Genomic DNA, 7668 nt, shown 5'->3' with positions numbered 1-7668 from the left:
TTTACAGTACAGGGTCGTTGAACGAGAGCTATCTCGAAATTCCACTTCTGAGGGGATGAAATAGGGGATGAAGGGTTTTTTGAAACTATGTCTTTATTAAGGCAATTTTGAAACTAGATCTACCAAAATGAGTACTTGCTTTCTCGATCAGAAATAAAGAATAACATGTTTCAGAATTTTTTGAAATTTAAGTGCTATAGGGGTAAAATAGAGAGCGAAAATTTTTCTGAAAATTAATCATTATTAAAGAACTAACGAAGTATTTTTGAAGCTACATCTACAAAAATTTGTATTTGACTTCTCGATTAGAAATAAAGAAATACGTGTTTTACTGTTTTAGGAAACTCAGCTCCTGATGGTGTTTTTCTGTGAAGTGTTTCGTTACGAAAGCATTTTTAAAGCTAAGTCTATGAAAATTGGAATTGGGTTTCTTGGTTAGAAACGAAAGAACGTGTTTCACTGTTTTTGGAGAAGTCAGCCCCAAAGGGGATGAAAATATTTGACAAAATATTTCATTATATTAAAAAAATTTTAAAAGCTAAATTTATGAAAATTTGTACAGGATGACAATTATCGAACCATATGAAATAAAATCGTCATAACTTCTGAACGGCTTGCGTTAGGTCGTTCAAACTACATGCGCGTTGTTGTTTGATTAAGTGACGAATCCCACTTTCATTTGGATGTATATGGTATCTGTTGTTTCGGACGTGTCCGAAAGAACAGATACCATCTTCATATAAAGTTAAGGCTAACCGGGCATTGACCTTCTTCTTCTGTGCTGGATGTACACGCATTGCCGGAACTCTTAAGGTACTCCGTAAGATTTGTGACTGTAGGCTTTCCCGGCGTAAACTATTGATGAAGGTTTCTCGGGTCTCCACCCGCCTGGAGACCCGAGAAACCTTCATCAACTCCGTAAGATTGTCTGCCGCGAGTAATGAGTGTATTGGGCAGGGGCACCACGAATGTAGTGTGTGGACATTAAGTTGGGAATGTGGGTCTCACGGGGAGCGTGCAAGGGATGAATCCCTGCAGTTGCACTCTGCTCTGTGCCGTCGGTGGCTCAGATGGGTAGAGCGTCTGCTATGGAAGCAAGAGATCCCGGGTTCGATTCCCGGTCGGGGCACACAATTTCAACTGTCGCCGCTGATGTATATCAACGCCTGCCGACAGCTTAGTGCCTTGATTTAATTATCGTTTCATTCATTTGGATGGGTTGGTCAATAAGAAAATTGGCGCATTTGGGGGTGCTGAGAATGCGCATTTCGCGATCGAGAAGTCTCTTCACCCTCAACGGGTGACTGTGCGGTCTGCAATGCCCAGCCACCGAATAATCGGTGCGATATTCCTTGATGGCACGTTGACTACCAAACGCTACGTGAAGGTTTTGGAAGATGATTTCACCCCATTTTCCAGACTGACCTGATTTCGACAAGATGTGGTTCGTGCGAGACGGAGTTCGACCCCATCGTTGCAGAAGAGTGTTTGATGTACTGGAAGGGCACTTTGGGGACCGCATTCTGGCTCTGGGGTACACAGAGGCCACTGGTGTGGACCTCGATTGACCGTCATATTTCCCGGATCTGAACACATGCGACTCCTTTTTGTGGGGATATACACTCCTGAAAATGGAGAAAAGAACACATTGACACCGGTGTGTCAGACCCACCATACTTGCTCCGGACACTGCGAGAGGGCTGTACAAGCAATGATCACACGCACGGCACAGCGGACACACCAGGACCCGCGGTGTTGGCCGTCGAATGGCGCTAGCTGCGCAGCATTTGTGCACCGCCGCCGTCAGTGTCAGCCAGTTTGCCGTGGCATACGGAGCTCCATCGCAGTCTTTAACACTGGTAGCATGCCGCGACAGCGTGGACGTGAACCGTATGTGCAGTTGACGGACTTTGAGCGAGGGCGTATAGTGGGCATGCGGGAGGCCGGGTGGACGTACCGCCGAATTGCTCAACACGTGGGGCGTGAGGTCTCCACAGTACATCGATGTTCTCGCCAGTGGTCGGCGGAAGGTGCACGTGCCCGTCGACCTGGGACCGGACCGCAGCGACGCACGGATGCACGCCAAGACCGTAGGATCCTACGCAGTGCCGTAGGGGACCGCACCGCCACTTCCCAGCAAATTAGGGACACTGTTGCTCCTGGGGTATCGGCGAGGACCATTCGCAACCGTCTCCATGAAGCTGGGCTACGGTCCCGCACACCGTTACGCCGTCTTCCGCTCACGCCCCAACATCGTGCAGCCCGCCTCCAGTGATGTCGCGACAGGCGTGAATGGAGGGACGAATGGAGACGTGTCGTCTTCAGCGATGAGAGTCGCTTCTGCCTTGGTGCCAATGATGGTCGTATGCGTGTTTGGCGCCGTGCAGGTGAGCGCCACAATCAGGACTGCATACGACCGAGGCACACAGGGCCAACACCCGGCATCATGGTGTGGGGAGCGATCTCCTACACTGGCCGTACACCACTGGTGATCGTCGAGGGGACACTGAATAGTGCACGGTACATCCAAACCGTCATCGAACCCATCGTTCTACCATTCCTAGACCGGCAAGGGAACTTGCTGTTCCAACAGGACAATGCACGTCCGCATGTATCCCGTGCCACCCAACGTGCTCTAGAAGGTGTAAGTCAACTACCCTGGCGAGCAAGATCTCCGGATCTGTCCCCCATTGAGCATGTTTGGGACTGGATGAAGCGTCGTCTCACGCGGTCTGCACGTCCAGCACGAACGCTGGTCCAACTGAGGCGCCAGGTGGAAATGGCATGGCAAGCCGTTCCACAGGACTACATCCAGCATCTCTACGATCGTCTCCATGGGAGAATAGCAGCCTGCATTGCTGCGAAAGGTGGATATACACTGTACTAGTGCCGACATTGTGCATGCTCTGTTGCCTGTGTCTATGTGCCTGTGGTTCTGTCAGTGTGATCATGTGATGTATCTGACCCCAGGAATGTGTCAATAAAGTTTCCCCTTCCTGGGACAATGAATTCACGGTGTTCTTATTTCAGTTTCCAGGAGTGTATTAAAGACAAGGTATACAGCAATAACCCCAAAACCACTGCTAAGCTGAAAACAGCCATTCAGGAGGTCACGGACAGCATCGATGCTCCGACACTTCATCGGCTCATGCAGAATTTCGCTGTTCGTTCGCACCACATCACAGCCAATGATGGCCGGCATATCGAAGATGTCATAACCTAAATCAGAACATTTGTAGTGACGTTTGCATTGTTGAATAAAGTGAGCACACGCCGTAGTTTGTAACTAATTTACGTTTTTTCTTCATGTAGTTCAATAATTGTCAGCTGGCCGGTGTGGCCGAGCGGTTCTAGGCGCTACAGTCTGGAACCGCGCCACCGCTACGGTCGCAGGTTCGAATCCTGCCTCGGGCATGGATGTGTGTGATGTCCTTAGGTTAGTTAGGTTTAAGTAGTTCTAAGTTCTAGGGGACTGATGACCTCAGCAGTTAAGTCCCATAGTGCTCAGAGCCATTTGAACCATTTTTTCAATAATTGTCACCCTGCCTGCCACTTCTCCGTTACATATAAAGAAATTTGTGTTAGGGGGCGAAAGTTTCTGTGGCAACATCACCAAAAGGTATAATTAACAAAAGCCTTGGATTCCAGTTACGGGAATCGCTTTTTGGTAAGACGTATATACGGAAAAGACCATGCTTGTATGGCCTTAATCAGCGTGAAACGTTTACAAGGTGTTACAATTTGTGTACAACATAAAAATTCCATTGAAGAAATAAGAAAATCTGTACAGACGACACAGTCTACGTTACCCAAGCAACGGGGACTGAGATATAGATAAAGGATGAGTCACATAAGGCGTTACATCCCTTTTATATCGTGAACGGTTACACATATCGAAACACATTTTTTTTTGTTCGGTTAATGTTTTTAGCGCTGGTAGCAAGTACTGAAGCAAGCAAGTTTCTTTAAAGGAACCCGTATACTTTTCATAACTGCTTTTGATAGCATTTGAGAAGACAATTACAGAGTTGGTTAATATTGAACCCTGTTGTAAAAAAAAAAAAAATTGCGAGAAACGTTCTAGAATTTGAGAGCGCAGTGGCCGGAATTGGCATGAGCGGTGCAGATACTAGTAATTGAACATTAACCACCATGACTGTCTCTTTTGCAACTTCGTTCGTTTCGAAGATATGAAAAGTGGGACGTCTTCTTAAAAAACACTAAGTATTTTTTTATTCCATAATCCACTTCCTCACTTAAAGATTTGTTCGAAAACGTTAAACAGTTTATCATTGACGTAAACACAATATTCAGCTTAATAAGAAACATAATTTGGAAATTTGTGGTAAGGTCTTATTGGACCAAACTGCTGAGGTCATCGGACCTTAAGCCTACAAACTACTTAATCTAACTTAAAGAAACTTACGCTCTGCACAACAAACACGCCCAAGCCCGAGGGAGGACTCGAGCCTCCGACGCGGTGGGCCGCACGGACCGTGACAAGGCGCCTCAGACCTCGCGGCTTACGCATCTTTAATAGCATTATACAGGGTGGTTGTACTGAAAAATAATTTTTAAGAAAAACATTCAGTATTTTGCGCCGTTTCCGAGTTAATAAGCACTGAAGTTAGCCAACTAATATGTTGCGCGCGAAAATTCAAGTGACGCACCAGAGATGGTCTGGTCAAACGTGTTGTTCGTTTGGTTTCCTAAAACAAAAATTGAACACTGAACGCTGTTAATGATCGAACCCGAGCCAAGAGTCGAGCAGTCTCGTTCGCTAACTTACAGGCGAATTAACTCGGAAAAGGCGCAGTCGATCGAATTTTTTCTTAAGTGTTATTTCTCAGTACAACCAACCCCGCAACACCCTTACAACCACCATATATACTACAGTAATTTATTGTGGTCACAAAAAAAGCTAGAACATTCGAAGGTGTTCAAAGTGGTGACCATGGACAGTGGTATAGTGGTTCACGAGATGGATGAAAGAATTCATCGCTGCTTTCAGTGTTGCATGGTGAAATGGATTACAAAATAGCCTGATACATTCCTGCATGTCCTACGGAGTCGTTAGAATATGCAAGAAAAAAGTCCAGAGGAGCTAGGAGATGGAGCAGCCAGTCCACCGTTCCTCCACGACTAATCCATCTGGCGGGATACTTTCGGTTCAGAAAACGACGTGCACACAAGGCGTTATGTGCTGGACATCCATCATGTTGGTAGCTTAAAACCATTCTGGTTGTTAGTGCCACTTCTTCCAGGAGACGAGGAAGAATTTTTCTGAGAAAATTGGCATATGTCCTGGCCTTTAGGTTATCGTTGATGAAATGTTAGCCAATAATTCTAGTGGCAGACATAACACACCAGCATTAACCCTCAATTGACACTGTTGTTCCACCTGTCTAAGCCATCGTGGTTTCTGCTGGACCGATCATGCATAATTTTTGCGTTTATCTGTCCTGCTTTTGAAAAGGATCATTCATTGGTACAAAGAACGTCGGAGAAGACGTTAAGGTTGGTTAGGATTTACTACTCTGTCTACTCATAGAGCCGGCCGGAATGGCCGAGCGGTTCTAGGCGCTACAGTCGGGAACAGCGCGACCGTTACGGTCGCAGGTTCGAATCCTGCTTAGGGCATGGATGTGCGTGATGTCCTTAGGTTAGTTAGATTTAAGTAGTTCTAAGTTCTAGGGGACTGATGACCTCAGCAGTTAAGTGTCATAGTGCTCAGAGCCATTTGAACCATCTACTCATAGAACTGTACACAATTCTGGAAATCGTTTCGTCGTCATTCCTGGTATAAGTTTACGCAATAAGAATGGAAGTGTTGACATGTCAGCATGCAGTGTGCACTGGTTATAGCAATACCAGTCTCCTATTAAGCTGTTTTGAGCTCACAGGCGGCGTCTTTGCAACAGAAGTGTGAAGTTACTTCATCGACTTCATTTGTGCAAGCTCTATGAGGATTGCCGTTGCGTTAGGTTGAAACTTCCAATTTCTTGGAGCGTCGCAACAAGACGAGAAAATATCTGTCGGGAAAGAGAGATCTTGACACGATGTCGCTCTCTATTGAGTTCCTTTGCCTGATAAACTACAGGGTGATTCAAAAAGAATACCACAACTTTAAAAATGTGTATTTAATGAAAGAAACATAATATAACCTTCTGTTATACATCATTACAAAGAGTATTTAAAAAGTTTTTTTTTCACTCAAAAACAAGTTCAGAGATGTTCAATATGGCCCCCTCCAGACACACGAGCAATATCAACCCGATACTCCAACTCGTTCCACACCCTCTGTAGCATATCAGGCGTAACAGTTTGGATAGCTGCTGTTATTTCTCGTTTCAAATCATCAATGGTGGCTGAGAGAGGTGGCCGAAACACCATATCCTTAACATACCCCCATAAGAAAAAATCGCAGGGGGTAAGATCAGGGCTTCTTGGAGGCCAGTGATGAAGTGCTCTGTCACGGGCTGCCTGGCGGCCGATCCATCGCCTCGGGTAGTTGACGTTCAGGTAGTTACGGACAGATAAGTGCCAATGTGGTGGCGCTCCATCCTGCTGAAATATGAATTGTTGTGCTTCTTGTTCGAGCTGGGGGAACAGCCAATTCTCTAACATCTCCAGATACTGTAGTCCAGTTACAGTAGCACATTCGAAGAAAAAGGGACCAAAAACTTTATTGGCTGAAATGGCACAGAAAACGTTCACCTTAGGCGAGTCACGTTCATACTGAGTTGTTTCCCGCGGATTCTCAGTGCCCCATATACAGACATTGTGACGGTTGACTTTCCCGTTAGTGTGGAAAGTTGCTTCATCACTAAACACAATCTTTGAAACGAAAGATTCATCTGTTTCCATGTGAGCAAGGATAAAATCACAGAAATCGATTCTTTTAATCTTATCAGCTGCAGACAGTGCTTGAACCAATTTCAGACAATAAGGTTTCATAACTAACCTTTTTCGTAGGACTCTCCGTACCGTTGATTGTGGAATTTGCAGCTCTCTGCTAGCTCTGCGAGTCGATTTTCCTGGGCTGCGAACAAATGCTTGCTGGATGCGTGCTACATTTTCATCACTCGTTCTCGGCCGTCCAGAACTTTTCCCTTTGCACAAACACCCATTCTCTGTAAAGTGTTTATACCAACGTTTAATACACCACCTATCAGGAGGTTTAACACCATACTTCGTTCGAAATGCACGCTGAACAACTGTCGTCGATTCACTTCTGCCGTACTCAATAACACGAAAAGCTTTCTGTTGAGCGGTCGCCACCTTAGCATCAACTGACGCTGACGCCTAGTCAACAGCGCCTCAAGCGAACAAATGTACAACTAAATGAAACTTTATAGCTCCCTTAATTCGCCGACAGATAGTGCTTAGCTCTGCCTTTTGTCGTTGCAGAGTTTTAAATTCCTAAAGTTGTGGTATTCTTTGTGAATCACCCTGTATTACACCCACTTTTAACCACAATGAGAGAAAAGCAGTGATGACGCAGTTTTTATTGTACGCTGAGGAGACAGAGTCATGTGAAAGCGATATTCACATATACAGATGGCGGTAGTATCGCGTACACGAGGTATCAACGGGCAGTGCATTGCCGGAGCTGTCATCTGTATTCAGGTGATTGATGTGGAAAGCTTTCTGACGTTATTATGGCCG

At 45.7% G+C, this 7668-nt stretch overlaps 1 non-coding gene across 1 annotated transcript; it reads left to right on the top strand.

Moving 5' to 3' along the window:
- The first annotated feature begins 1054 nt into the window (after positions 1-1054).
- Positions 1055-1129, top strand: Trnap-ugg (transfer RNA proline (anticodon UGG)). The gene has a single exon. It is a non-coding gene; the product is annotated as a tRNA-Pro (tRNA).
- Positions 1130-7668: the final 6539 nt, after the last annotated feature.

Source organism: Schistocerca nitens, chromosome 5 (genome assembly GCF_023898315.1).
Source record: "Schistocerca nitens isolate TAMUIC-IGC-003100 chromosome 5, iqSchNite1.1, whole genome shotgun sequence".
In the NCBI taxonomy this organism is placed as follows: domain Eukaryota; kingdom Metazoa; phylum Arthropoda; class Insecta; order Orthoptera; family Acrididae; genus Schistocerca; species Schistocerca nitens.
The sequence above is the reverse complement of the archived record's forward strand: the minus strand, read 5'-3'. Positions and strand labels throughout refer to the sequence as shown.